Raw genomic sequence first — 14,711 nt, 5'->3', positions numbered from 1 at the left:
ACAGTAAACAAAAGGTAAGCAACTTCGTTTTCCTTCGGTTTATTATCTGTCTGGAAGAGAAAGACTTCGTTCGAACTAATAATGCTTTCAGCAGATGTATAATTTACGAGTCCAACCTATTAGCTTCCAGACACATATACCCTTCCTTCTGGACAAAGCACATATTTTCAATATCCCGTGTTAAAAAATAGAGAGATATTATCCTTCCACATCAAGGATGAGTACCCAATACCATATTAACTGGACTCTGAGCTAGTGGGTTGCTGTTGTTTGTAGTTGTCGAAGTTCCGAAGCTTTAATCAAACCATCAAAGGAGCATTGGACAGTATAATTTGCGAACCGCAAGGCAGTTTCCTTTATCAGCATTGTCGCTCGATCTTTCATTGGCGGTGCTCCCTGTTCATCCTTACCAAATACTTTTTTGCCTTATCTGTCTATTTGTCCACCTGGTGGCGCCGATGGTTTCTATTCTGTGTCAATCTCTTCCTTCTTCTTCTTTTACGCAATGCACCACAAGTATTGTCTTATATCCTACAAGGCGCCGTTATAAAGGCATTACTACCAATAAGCTTAATAGCCACATTGTGCGGCGAACACTCTGCTGATAAACACGTTAACATTCAATCGCGCTCGCGAAACCCTGAAGGTCTCGTACGAGACAGATCTAAGTACCTAAATGATTGAAGAAACGTATAACAAACACCTCCATCTATGTATGTTCCTATTATATAAACATATATCTATAAAATAGGTACGGTTTTACGGACTAAAGCAGGCATCATCAAAGCATCGGTCAGTTTTTTGTGCTACAAATCAGTCCTTGTTTAACTTAAACAGATATATGTCTTGTATCGTTTTTGTATTGTAGGTGAAACGTAGAAGTTCACTCTGTGCACGATCGTGCATAACGTACATGGCCCTGGGCGGTCTCGGTCGCTTCAAAGCGCGCGATCAAAGTCGCTTATACATGTTGCACGCACTAGAAAATGGTCTAACTTACCGAAACGATTTTGTGCTGCCCGCGAATCCATCCTAAGTTTATAATACATATTCATACATACACATCGACAAGCAGCATTTGTATTCTATTCTTAAATTAGCTGCTCACCTTAGAGTCAATGGAAGCAGAGTTTTCGCTCATTTCAGTTAGGATCAAAAGTCGTCTACAGAATGTCGGGGGTAACCTTTCCATAGCCTGCAATGTACCCTTTTGACATGATGAAACATAGATCTTACATTATAATATTTGAAGCATTTTATATAACACAGGGAATTCAGCAAGGCAATCGTCGAGATATATTTTTCTATTTTTTTTTTTAATTTCGAATGATGGGATATTGATTTTTTTCTAATATAGAGCAAATCTATTGCCGTGTTGTAAATGTGTTGTCGATATTCAGTCACTGCAAATATACTCCAATTATCTCATCAATAGAAACGCTTCTTGGAGCGAAGTTACCACAGAAAAAGAACATTTTCGTACTGTCTGACACCACACGATAGAGTAACGAATCCAAGTCGCGTATCGTCGCTGGACCCAGTCACTTGAAATATATATATATATGTAGGCAGATAAATTGCCGTGACAGATAACATGCAACTGCTTTTTATAACTACTACTATTACGACCAGCGTGTTCCGTATCGTAAAGGTACTTATTATTGATATTGATTGAGAACCGGTTGCTGGTGGTCATGTGTAATGTCTTGCAGAAAGGTAAGAATATGCCTATTTTCCTATGGACAAAATCGTAATAATTCCCAAGTCATTATAAGCAGCAGCAGCAGCAGCAGGCGTTGTAAGATTAGTCGTCCGACTTCTATACCACACTGCAGTGTCAAAGGCATCGGTAAATGAAATCACCAGCGGACCGGTAGCCAATGCTGCATGTGTCCTGCACTAGACTTTCCGTTACTCGTCCCCTTGGTCACAGCGAACAACGAGAGGACAGTAGAATAATTTCGAAAATTTATTGAATTGGCCATAGGGGAATTTGTGGGAGCTTTATGGTCCAGCTGACGTCACTGCACTAACATAACAGCGCCATTATGAACAAGCTAACCCGTGTCTACCGTCTTTGGAAATTGAAAAGTTATTTTTTGATTAAAGTCAGATATTTTTAGTAGAACCGTCAAACTGAAACATAGAGGCACGTATGCCTAGCTTTACGGTTAGGTTCGCTGACAGATAAAACAGTTTCAAGATGTATTTTTTAAGCCCCGCAGACTCCATGATCCGTTTCCTATAACGCCAGAGAGAAAAGAAAACGGACGCATTTTCGCATTGATATTTCCTCTTATTTTTTCTAGTTATATTTTTATAGTCAAAAAAATGTAAACGGTTCGATATTCTCAAGATTTGAATGGGTACTCTCTATATCAAGGAGATCTTGTCTGGGTTTGATATCCGTTTGAATGAACGTGATTACATCCGGCAGGAGACAATCGGAATGTGTTTACTGTTGCTACTACTGCCACTGCTGCTGCAATAATGGCGCTAGAACTCTCAATTTTTGGTATTTGTGAAACGTAAAGTGTAGTACAAAGGTGGAATGGAAACGGAAGGCGAGTCCTTTCCTCAAAGAGCGCATATCGCTTGAAAGATAATTCATAGTCCGTATCTCCCGTTAGAAGACGTCATTCAGAAAAGACAATCAATTTGTAAGTGACACGTGGCACCGCGCCGGCATCACTAGGCTGACTGGAGCCAGTTCCAGAAAGAGATGTCATGTCAGTCTACTTTCTGTGGGACGAAGGCTTGAGTTGATTTCAGGCTGGTGTGAACACGGCAGCCGTCGTCGTCGTTACGGCATGCGGCGAGAGGGAAAGGGGGCGGGGGTGGGCATGACAAGAGCGTGCCAGCTTCTCCCACTTTCTACAGATGAACAGGTTTTCGATACGAAGTCGAGAGGTGTGCCAGCATATAGCAGAGTAGTCGACGGGAATCAGGCCATGAGGGAGGGGACACGGGTGCGGACGCGCACTCGTCGGCCCTTGGCTCGTTTGGCAACGCGGCTTCGGGAGAAATCACGAGCGACTTGGCATGGCAATAGTGATTGCAAGCCAAATTGAGCATGGTCGGTCGGCAGGTCGGTCGGATTGAGCAATGACCACCGGGTAAACGTTGTTTGCTTGTCTGTCGACAGCACTGTCGTCGGCGCGTTGCCATCTAACGGCAAGAAAAACAAGCTTTATAGGAGCAACGTTAGAATCAACAGTGCGAGCTTAAAAATCATATCTTTATGTCATACGCCGCTTAACTTTCGCGAGCAGAGCGTGGGTACGGCGTTCATCTATCTGTGTGTCGACCTTTTGACGGTTACGGCCGTGCCTGTAGAACAGTCATGTTAGCGTGTCGCCTTTTGGCCGCCCAGCCAGGCATTAAGGTGATCTATTTGCATGGTTCATGTGGTCAGCTTATTTCTGCCAGCGGGCTGACAACGGTGTCGGCAGCCCATCGCAGATTATATTACCCAGTCCTTTAACGGCCCTTGCCTAGCCAGCCGTCAGTCACCGCCAGTGAGTGGCAGCTCTGGCCGATTAAACATCGCCCATCTCCCAACAGCTAGCCATCGTTATTATCAGGAGAACGACAAATGAAAGAACGAATCAAAGAACGCCAACGCAACGATACCTTCGAGTCTAAATGTTCATTCCGTCTGTCTTCCATCCGTGAGATGATGATCAGCGTACATCCTCTTTTCTCTCTACTGTTTGCTACCAGGAAGTCTTCAGTCAAAGGAGTGGACAGCGCTTTCCCGCCGTCAGATGGCGCTAAGAGTGCCCCCTGCCTTCTTGACCAAATGTGTTCCGTCAAGAATGAGCAGCGGACATCGACTATCATCACGAATAGCATCTATTTTATTATACAATATAATACCTGCAGGGGCCGGTATCAGACTAGAACAATAGCTGTGGCTGTCTTTTTCAAAAATATTATGGAAATAGAGCTGTTACAATGAATAACGGTGGCGTCGTCTTTACTTTCTTGAAGGGCAAGTGTGATAGAAGCTGTAAATATAATTACAATACAACAGATTAATCGCATCTGGTGAATACCCGTGTTTCTATTATAGTACTATGATACTGTGAAAATGATCAGTACACCTTGAGTACGTTTGGAGTGAAGCATTTGAAATGAAATAATGATGTTTTGTCAGTTTAGGCCCACTGGTAAGAACGAAAATGGATACAAAAGAAGGGTAAAAAAAAATCCATTTACCGTATGTATTGTGCTCGCTCATTCTCCCGTCCATATGGATGGTTACCAATAAATATTTAATTTCTTTATGAAAGTAACGTACAGCGTTCAGCAAGTATCTTGAAAAACTACCCCATATGTCTCTCGGTTTCTCGTGCTCAAAGGTAATTCAATCTTGCCAGGTTACTTTTGGGCGCCCGCCCAACTGAAATTGTCAATATTCTTCTATATGGCCGGGTCTTAGTACGACTAATAATCGACAATCGATAAATCGCTTAATTCTTTTTATGTGCCTGTTTTGTTGGACTTGACTGATGTGGGTCGAATATGTTCTCGCCAACGATGTTATGGATTGGTGAGGAAAGCGAATGTATATATGTGTTTCGAACCCCCTTAACCTTTATTAGCGTCTAGGAATGGAGCTACTGCATGCGTCGAGAGGTGCTCACTGTGTTGTATTTCAGGAGAGAAGTTCAACTGCGTAAACCTTCTAATCATGATCCGGTTTCCAATATTGAGAGCTAAACACATGGTGATGGCCGCAAAAGTTTTCCAATGACCATTGGCACCAACCGCATAGCATTTATACGTTAGACTCTACTAGAAAAACAAGCCGTCTTCTCGCCTGAGGACGACATGAAAGAAACACAATTGTGGATTAGGAAATGCGTACAACATAAACCCAGTCATCACTTATTCATGTATACCCTTTACGATTAGACAGTCCAATTATAAATGTTTAATTTATAGAAATGGCGACTTTTACGGACAGCAGATCTCAGTTTGGTTCCTGCTGTCTCGACGAATATCTGAAATTTTACGTACAATTGCTTTACTTCAGGAACCCTCTTAGAGGATTTACTACACTGCCTACCTACAAAAATATACTAACGTCTGCATTATTCCTGCTTGATTGAGTAAGCTGCACCTGTTAGCTAAATAAAAATAAAAAAGAACCACATTCCCTTTAGAAGTGACGAAAGACGTTCTCTGTAAAGCTTCTTAGTCTTTCAGCCTGTGAAGTGAAAACAACAGGGCAGTGAACGACTGCTCTTAGACGAGACAATTACTAGAACTTTTCTCTTATTCTGAACCTCTACTCATCGCTCACTATGTGATACCCTAAATGGCTTCAACGTTGATCTTCGTATCATTTCAGAATACAATGTTCAAACGATTTCTTTTAGTTTACTGTGCCATTCGTAATAATGTTTAGTGGAATTATGTAACTGCATAAATATGTGTAATTTGTATAAAGCTTACCTTTAGAAAAACTGATTCCCTAAACGATGATTCACGCTTCCTTCCTGGAAATGAACTCGAATTAGAAAAAGCCCCAGAGTTTAGGCCTTTAAGGATTTGGCATTTTTATGATTAAAGTGTTCTGTATGTTGGTAAACGATGAATCCAAAACTATGTGCCGCAAAACCTGGGAAGTGTTTGAACGCATAACGGTCAAAGTAACTGGACTAATGGCAAGCAACGAATGTATCGATAATAGTCATTATTATAGCTTGGAGATTTTGTTCAGCCTTGTCACGATTGCCCAAAACAAATACAAGCACAACCTTGGAACCTGGAACCTTGCCATCTCAGATGCAGATGTCCTACGCTTTTATAATTCAAAAACAGCTTTGATGGAACAGTTGTGTTAAAAGAAGTCATTTTCTAGACCATGTATGGTAAACTACAAGGTAATCCAAAGATTTGATGTCTGATATGTTGTATTATATATAGAATCTGCCCTATACGTTGACAACAGCATTTGCTCAAGGGGCCAATAGTCGATTAAGCAAAATGGACTTTCGTCAGACAAATGTACACCTTTTTTTTAGATCCGATGATAAAAAAAAAGTTGATCGCCATCATTAATCAAATGCATTTGCAGCTCTTAATACTTTGTATAACTGTGTTGGATGACATAAAACAATTCTGATAAGGCTTCACTAAATAATGATAAATAAACGTTATAAAACGTACTGTTGTTGTAAAGGGTGACTTTGCCTCGTCTATTGGATCTTTTCTATTAGATAGCCTTGTTAAATCGATTCAACTGAACCATATACACACCGCTATTAGTGATTTCTTTCAAGTGTTTCCCAATTGTATAAAAAATAAATCATGTTTCTTTCGGGGCTCAGGCGTATCCTCCGAAGCTACGATTCTTTTCTCTGCTTCCTGTCAGTGTGGAAGCCCCACGGTTGATCATCTGCGGGAATTCTGGGTAGAAATCTGTCAACGTAACTAAGCGCTGTTAGGCCCCGGGTGAGAGCAATGAGAAGTGTCTCTTTGCGTATTCTACGCAGTACATGGGCTCCTAATTTTGAATAAAATTCAGTATATTTAAGAGGTCTCATAGGAGTTTAATGTTGAAAGCTTATCTTCTCAGCAAATTGACGAGTTGTTTGAAAGATCCTTATCTACCGGGGATGGCTGACCGGGATGGGGTCCGTTCGGTGATTTGATCTTAAAGCTTAAAGCAACGCTTTCGGTCGTGGGATCTCGTTGTATGTGCTACAAATTTTCCAAATTAGTTTGAGAGCGTTTGACCTCTGTACAGAAAAAAAACAGCGTAAGTGTTAGAGAAGCACTTGCTTTTTACCTGAACTTATAGCGAACTTCCATTCACTACGTGGTGAAAACGCAACGCACTTATAGAGGCAGCACTTACAAATTATATACGAAGTAAGAAAGCAAGAAAGAAAGGAGCCATTAAAAATAAACGGTCGTTATTTGTAATATAAACATAGCAGTTTTCCATAGACAGATTAACACTGTGAAAAAATAAATTCCTGTAAAGTTATAACTAATATGCGATTTTATAATGTCATGTTGTACGCTATGGCAAACGCGAATTTGTTGTGCCCCTTTCCTTTCATTTTCATGTGTTTCCGCGAGGGGTTCCTTTTTAGACAGAAAAAGTTATTCTTCTGTCACAATGGTTAATTTAGTAGAAGCGATGCCGAAAGCATATTCGGATTCCGGATTCGAGCCTCAAATTCATCTCGCTATTTCTTCAACTTCTTACTTTTAACTCGCCAAGCTTCTATACCACTACAGGGTCTATTCATTTAGTATGCTTAAAATTAGCCTCTATCGTGTATTCTGCCCCCTGTAGGTCACGATTACTATACTAAGATGATCACTGCAAGCTTCATTATTTTAACTAGTTTCTTGTTGTCCTAATGTTACCTTGTATGTGATTAGAAGGAAAACACGAGCAAAAATGTGACGGGTCAATGCTTGAAAACAAGCAGCTGAGGCGCCCACTTCCAAGGGGCAAGCACTGCAAGAAGTAAGCACAAATATAGCGCCTGTTTATGTACGTACATTAGAGCGTTTACTCGATTAGTAATGTTTCACCATTACTGACAGATATTTAGCTATACAAATGGATGTCCCTGATATATCACAATCCTTTGAAAGCTTCACTACGTTAGCAATGCGTGTCTCATCCTTATTAGATGGAGCTAATTTATTATTTCAAATCTTAACGGTACATAGCGTGTGTTATCCAATCCTAACGCTTCTCCAAGCTCCTTGACTCGAGCAGAAAAGAGTACCCAGCAAGCAGTAACGGAGCGCGACCAACGATCGAGAGCTGCTGCTGCTGCTTCCGCCACCGCCGTCCGCGGACGCAGTATTACAAGAGGAAAACTCACATTTCGTGGCTTTCGGTTCTTCCTTAAGACGTCTGGCTGTCCCGAAACGAAAAGATGATCGAGCAACCCAGTTAGTTAACGTGTGTCCAGATAAACCTCGCCCTGATTTGGCTGTTACTAGCTAGCTTGGTCACTCGCATAGTGTCAATAGCGTCGGCAGTGGCGGGGGTCGCCGCAACAACAACCGTCGCGGTCCGTCTGCTACATAAGCGAAATACGCCTATTGACGGTTACGCGCAAACTTTTGTTCATGTAACGCAAAACACAAGAGAAACTTTTCACCATGATATATCAAGCTGTTATATGTATACGCAAAAGCGTATGCTTGTATGTAAGTGTCTGTGCCTTCCCGAGTCTTCTTTTTGGGCAACCTACCTTTATCCATTAGTATGCAAACGCACGTCATCGCTGTCGTGCGACTCTGTGACTGTCTGACAGTTTAAACGAACGAGTCATAGCATCGGCCAGTTGCCCTCTAGATGCACCATTCATGGCAAAGATGAACAGCAAGTGCAGATGGCGAACCCACATCGGGGCTCCCAGATTATAACACGAATCCTGGAAATAAGCGGGACGAACTGTTGTTGGTCACCATCAATAACCTAGCGGTCGTAATGGCGAACCGTGGTGAAAGAGAGAAGATGCGATTGAATTTCAGTTTTCTGTTTGTCGCAACCGGCATACGTCCATCCTCTATTTTTGGTAGCCAGTTTTTTTCAAAACAAAACAACAAACTCGCCATATTGGAAAAAAGTTTTGTTCTTTTCGCAATTCAATTAAACATCTAATATTTTCACTTGGGACAAGCCCCGATCAAAATTAAAATTCTTACTTTTTTGCCCAAAATTGACCATCTACGTTATTAACAATTTCCATGCGTCTTTTGAAAAATCTACTCATAATTTCCTTAAGACAAACGTAAGAGCCTAGATCGAATTTAGGTTTTGAGGTGTTAAAAATTCATCAAGATGGCTCAAAAAAGCATTTTTGAGACCGAAATTTACCGATATTTTGGAAAGCAGAATATATATTGCCAATTGGGTCATTCAGATAAACCCCCTGAGACTTCTACACGTTTTAAAGGTTCTGGCCGTTTCGAGTGCCTGCGTTTTTGGAATAATATCCTACATGAAGTTCAAAATCCAACTCAACTGCTGAACTATCGCTTATTCCTGAGCGGCACATTACGAGTTTTTACCCACCAGTAGCGTAGTGAAAACTGGTAGCGGTCTATAGAAGGAATACTTAAAAACTGACTCGTAAATAGTTAGATCCTGAATCAGCGCTGTAGTCGCGGTTATTGAATAAATATATCTATCGGAAATTATATTTCTACCATATGCAGAAAAATTCGTTGTATTGTAACTTCTCATTTGGATGATATGAAGAAGCTCCAACTTAGATTCCCCGCTCTGTAGATCTAACAATAGATCAGAACGGCTCAGTATACAGGGTGTTTGTGGTAAAGTTTGTTGTGGACAGAGCTCTTGAGGACTGTGAATAGCTGCTAGTAGGGGCATAGCACGAATACGTAAATGCTATTCAAATTCGCGGGTTAAAAGGAGCCTTAAAAAAAGTTAAAAGGAAGATCCTGGAAAATCACCCGCGCCTGCGGACCATAGCAATTCCTATAAGAAACGAAGACTGTATGAACCTATGTAAAATGTTACATAGTAAATTCAACGTGTCAGCATTCAGAGAACGCTTGGAAAATATCTTTTTTAGCCACTAACACCCCTCTCACAGCCCACAGTTGATGCGACATACTGAACTGTACATTCTGTAGTAGAATAATTTGGACCCACTATAGTGAAATTACCAAATTCTCATAATTGTTTTATCTTTTTTTTCTTTGATACGACTAAAAACGTTTATTTCTCCAGACAAGAGGTCTTGGTTTAGGCGAAAATTGAGTGAAATAGTAGTCTCATGTACGTACAGCTCCATGGATCTAAAATGAAAAGGTAAAGAAGTAATATTACTGGTATTAAAGTTTTCAATTAGGTAACATTGTAACAAACATACGTACGTACACCACAACTTATATCATAGTTTTATGGTATTTGTCAAATATCGGCGCTTGCTATGTACCTAAGAGTGGCCTGTTGAACTCCACAGATCTAAACAGGTTGAGCTTACTTATTGTGCGCTATATTGCTGCTAAAAATGACCACTTCGTTGTCTCACTCACGCAAGTACCAATACATCATCGTTCCCCTTCACTGTATCAATGAGAGCTTGCCCTGAGGCAAGAAAAATTCAAATAATTTTGAAACAACGCGTCACTAGCAGAACGTTAAGTATTGCCTATCTACTGCTATAACCTGATTGAATGCCCTCAGAGACTAGTGAGTTTGGAGGCCAAAATACTTGGAAAATCAACACCCAATGGATAAGTCTCGATTTTTCTTGCCTTTCAAAAGCAAACAAAGACTTGAGATCACTTCTTAAAATTGTGCATATATATAGCATTGCCCCCATTTATATGAACGGTTACAGATATATTGCTCGGCTTGAAAAGGCCTCTATGCAACTAATAAAGTTACCGTTTTTCAAATTAAGATTTGTCATACACGTACACGTAGTTAACATTTGCTGCTCTGCCGAAAAACTCGTCTTATTTTTATTAAAAAAAAATACCATCCGGCACAATAGTCACAATAGCATCACGTATTCCTCTATTGGATTGCAAATTATAATTGTTAATAATTTCGGTATGTGAATCAGACTGGATACGCCAGTCACGGGTTCGTTCAGCGGATCAGCTCAGTAATTGTTGTCTATAATAACTCTATGTGTCTCTATTAAGAAACCCCGAGACCTTTGTCGCGTTTTTGAGCGCTGCAAAGGTATACCCATATAACGTAAGCAACGCTCCTACTTTCTCTTTATCTCTCATAAATTCAACCATGATCAGACAACTCTCTTGTATGAAATTCATACCATGAGGCGCTCATTCCAGCTGCAAGCCCTACCCCGGTTGGCGAATTTTCTAATAAGTTTCGAGTTTTACGGTGAAACATAAAATTGTGTGTCCACAGAAAATCTGTTCAATAAAAAAAATATCGAACAAACTAATCTGCCGTCGGATTTTCAGCATGGCCGCTCACAATTGCCCCGCCACATTAAGCACAAAGCCGCGCGTTACTGAAAGAGTGATTAAGGCCAGGCTGTTCAAAAAAATAATTTATAAAATAACTAGAAAACTAACATTTTTCTCTCTAAATAACCACATTCTTTGTTCCTCGGCGACTTGTATGTATCGCCTAAAGTAACAAATGTCCGAAACCGTCAACAAATCCTAGCGAATAATAAACCCGTGAACATATATATATGACACGATTCTTCGGCGCCGCTGTGTTGATTTGCTATAAAAAAGAAGTATCCATTTCTACGCCCTCACGTAGAAAAACGTTGCGCGGTACTTTGAAAAGTAAAGTTTTTTGAGGATTTTTTTCTTCAAGCCAGAAAATCGACATACGAAAGACGAAACGATGGAAAACGACGCGCATTCAAGCTGCACTATAAAAAATATTTTCAGTTTTAAATCCGGTATTACTGTTAAGCGTTTGTTGAAGCGACTGGTTCCGTTTTCGTCTACGTTCATACGAAGACTATACCCCTCCGGTCAATCGGCAAGTACACTGCCACTGCACCGTCGTGAGAGCATATAAACTGTTATATTTTAATAAAGCCGTTAGGGTTCCATTTAGCAGTTATCCAATCATCAATATTGGTTTATAGAGCAGAACAAAAACTAACATTGGTCTTCGAGCATGGAATTTAGTGATAAACTTAATCAACCCTGCCGGATATCAATGGCATACTGTTTGAATTCGATATGTCATATATAACAAGCAAAACAATTAATAAAAGCGGCTACAGGAAATCATCTTAGTAATCGGATTATTCGTAGCCGCACAGTTGCCTGACCTATTGTCAGAGAGTCCGACGTCTTTACAGTAATAATATCAATAGGTCAATGGAGTATCAGTCTCTCCTATTGCATCGTGAGATTTCATTTGGCCAATGAATGAATGCAATCAATAAAAAGCATTGCATAAAAGATCGTTGCTGCCTGACACTTGCAGGCTTCTGCTATAATAAAAGCGCGATGGATAACAGTTGCACCAAGTTGTCCTTACTGTATTGCAGAATCGAGCTTTCTGCTAGAAAGGTAGCTTTGTCAAAAACGCCCGGCCAGGCCAAGGCAACATTCGACCTAAAAGTGGTACTTTCCACAGTGACAATGTCAGTAGCTGCCACCGAAATGTCAACCTGCCACTGAGATGCGGGCTGACTCCTAGATCATAGCTGATCCCTTCGACCGACTTCGTTTTTACGATTTGCTCGGTTTTACTTTTGCCTGCGCCCTTCCCCACCTCCAGTCCTTAACTACATTGGCGAGTATTTCGATAATGAAGCTACTTCATATCGAATGGCCTCCGATAATCACTCCGCGTCGGAAGTAATGTCTCTGTCTTAAGCAGCTCACGATAAGGCAAACATGACTTGCGGTGACTTGAAGTTTCATAGGATGTCTTCGTATCTGCAACAAGTCTCCTTAGAGATCCCGTTGTATTTATCAGAGGCGGTTTGCAAGCTTTCATTGTAACAAAACTAATCTATGGTCACGTACAGTCGACAACGGACATAGATCATAAAGTTATACTTCACGTAAGACTTATACTCAATATGTTTTCTCATCAGAATAAATCTCTCGATAACAATCTCAGTGACTAGACATCTTCCCTCTGCGTGCTGAGGCTCACTTGAATGTCTGCCCTCTTTCGACCGTCGAAAATGTGTTTCAAAGCAGCTTTGTACGAGACCGTGACAACATGGTAACCGAGTTTTGCAGTTACGATTCCAGATTTAACATTGCTGTGGGTGACTGATCCATTCACTTAAACAACTACGGAATAGCAGATTAATAGCGCGATAAATTTGAAAGGTCCGATTGTACCTACACGGAACTACACGTCTTGCATCCAATATCAAAGGCAATTTCTCGCAGACTCCATCACTTGTTCTCGCACGAGGTTTCAGAAGAAGAGCGATCTCCGATTTCTTGCTCATCGCATATCAAAAAATCACAGCGCAGACCATTAACGACATCAAAATTAGAGAGGCTCATCCAACTCGTGGACGATTACTGCTCTTGGTATTTACAAACAAAGTTAATAATCAGTTACAGTTGTAGACATTTAGATCGTCAGGGCCGTTTGTGATCTCCCATAAACGCCCTTTGGGGGAGCACCGAGCACTTGTCGAATAACAAATTATTGTTAAATGTGTTTTATTGCGTTGTCATTTGCCAGACTCCAAACATGTGACAGCCTACATAGTTACAACCCTCTTTACGGTCTCGATACTATTATAGGCATAAGAATCTGATTAGACGATACCGTTTCAAACATTACCATTGCTTGATAAGCGATACCGAACCTTTCTATGAGATCGCGGCTTGAAAGAAGGTGGACTCCTCGTACGTATTACGAAGCCTTTAACACGCTGCACAGTGTAGATCATATATAATATTGATGCTATTGCCATAGATGTTTTCCATGGTGATGGCGTTGTGTACTTTGTATCCTGCTTACGTGTCGAATGCGGGTGTTGATCTATTGCGCACCGATAGAACTAGAAGTTTTCCGAATCATCTAACTACTGGTGCAACGATTGATTAACAAAGCCATATTTATTAACTTCTGCATAGTTGTTCAGGATACAACACAGCCGGCCACGGTTGAGTCTGAAAACACCAGCAGCAGGGTGGACAAAGCAGTTCTTGATATTATACCAAAGTCGATCCCTACTCTCATTTACACCTATGATCGACACACCTATTCGCCTACCTCAAAACACCATTTCGTTCCAACTAATTATCAGCCTAAAATAGTTTGATACTGCCAGTCAATACGTAGATTTCTATAAGTGTGATTGCTACACTGCTTCTTGCTATTTGGGCTAAATCCTTTGATAATATGTATAGTCATCTAATTGATTATTTGCCGTATCTAGCCTTAGTTTTTAGGTATGCTCGCACAAATAGAACTTGACGCACATAAGCCAGAACATGAATACTCTCAAAATATGTTTGATTGTGGCTCCATTACCTCGTACCGGGTCTAAATCGCATGAAATCCTCCACTTACTTTCAACTGTTAGGAAGTCGTTGCTTCGCTCTGAAAACTGAAGCGAAAAAACGGGAAATAATAGCTAAGTAGGTAACAGTATCTCTAAATTTGAATGATAATTCCTATATATATATATATATATATATATATATATATAAATAATAAATGCGGATTTAATAATTTAATACGGAAAAATGCACTTAGAGACAGGCGCATTTTCGTTTCACGTGGAGCATCATGGGGGGAGAGTATTTCAATTCTGAAGGGCTCTGAATGTGCGTCTTTAACCATTTCCACCACATTCATCATTAATAAATTTCAAGAGCTCCCTGTCAAATATAGGTCTGCTTCTAAAGAGATCCCTCGTCCTTTACAATAGCCTTAGTACACTCTCCTACTAAGCTTTTCCGCATAATAATGGCCCGATCCTACGAGAATAAATCTCTTTCTGATCTTTTAAAGTTTTGCCCGTTACACTAGCCCAAAAGAAGGGCCTGAAATTCTAAGTAATTATATATCGTCCAATACATCAATGGTACATAAATAACTTGCTTAATTCAGGAAAAACGTAGACGTCCGTATAGTGGTTTATTTAGTAGTAGTAGTAGCCAGACAACTTTCGGATACTGATCAACATGCATTTGCCAAGGATAAATCAATAACAACACAACGTGTTCTGGCCATTATTTTGAAATTAGCGCGGGGAGTT

At 40.5% G+C, this 14,711-nt stretch overlaps 2 long non-coding RNA genes across 2 annotated transcripts; one reads left to right on the top strand and one right to left on the bottom strand.

Annotated features, from left to right (window-relative positions):
* The first annotated feature begins 4,294 nt into the window (after window positions 1–4,294).
* LOC147753537 (uncharacterized) lies at window positions 4,295–5,083 on the top strand. The gene is made up of 2 exons (XR_015310914.1): window positions 4,295–4,364; window positions 4,665–5,083. It is a non-coding gene; the product is annotated as an uncharacterized LOC147753537 (long non-coding RNA).
* Window positions 5,084–5,215: 132 nt separating this feature from the next.
* On the bottom strand, window positions 5,216–13,203 carry LOC111260151 (uncharacterized). Its single transcript, XR_002680132.2, has 3 exons — window positions 12,833–13,203; window positions 8,238–8,420; window positions 5,216–7,898 (listed from the first exon to the last, which is right to left on the bottom strand). It is a non-coding gene; the product is annotated as an uncharacterized LOC111260151 (long non-coding RNA).
* Window positions 13,204–14,711: the final 1,508 nt, after the last annotated feature.

This window comes from Varroa jacobsoni, unplaced genomic scaffold (genome assembly GCF_002532875.2).
Source record: "Varroa jacobsoni isolate VJ856 unplaced genomic scaffold, vjacob_1.0 scaffold_404, whole genome shotgun sequence".
In the NCBI taxonomy this organism is placed as follows: Eukaryota; Metazoa; Arthropoda; class Arachnida; order Mesostigmata; family Varroidae; genus Varroa; species Varroa jacobsoni.
The sequence above is the reverse complement of the archived record's forward strand: the minus strand, read 5'-3'. Positions and strand labels throughout refer to the sequence as shown.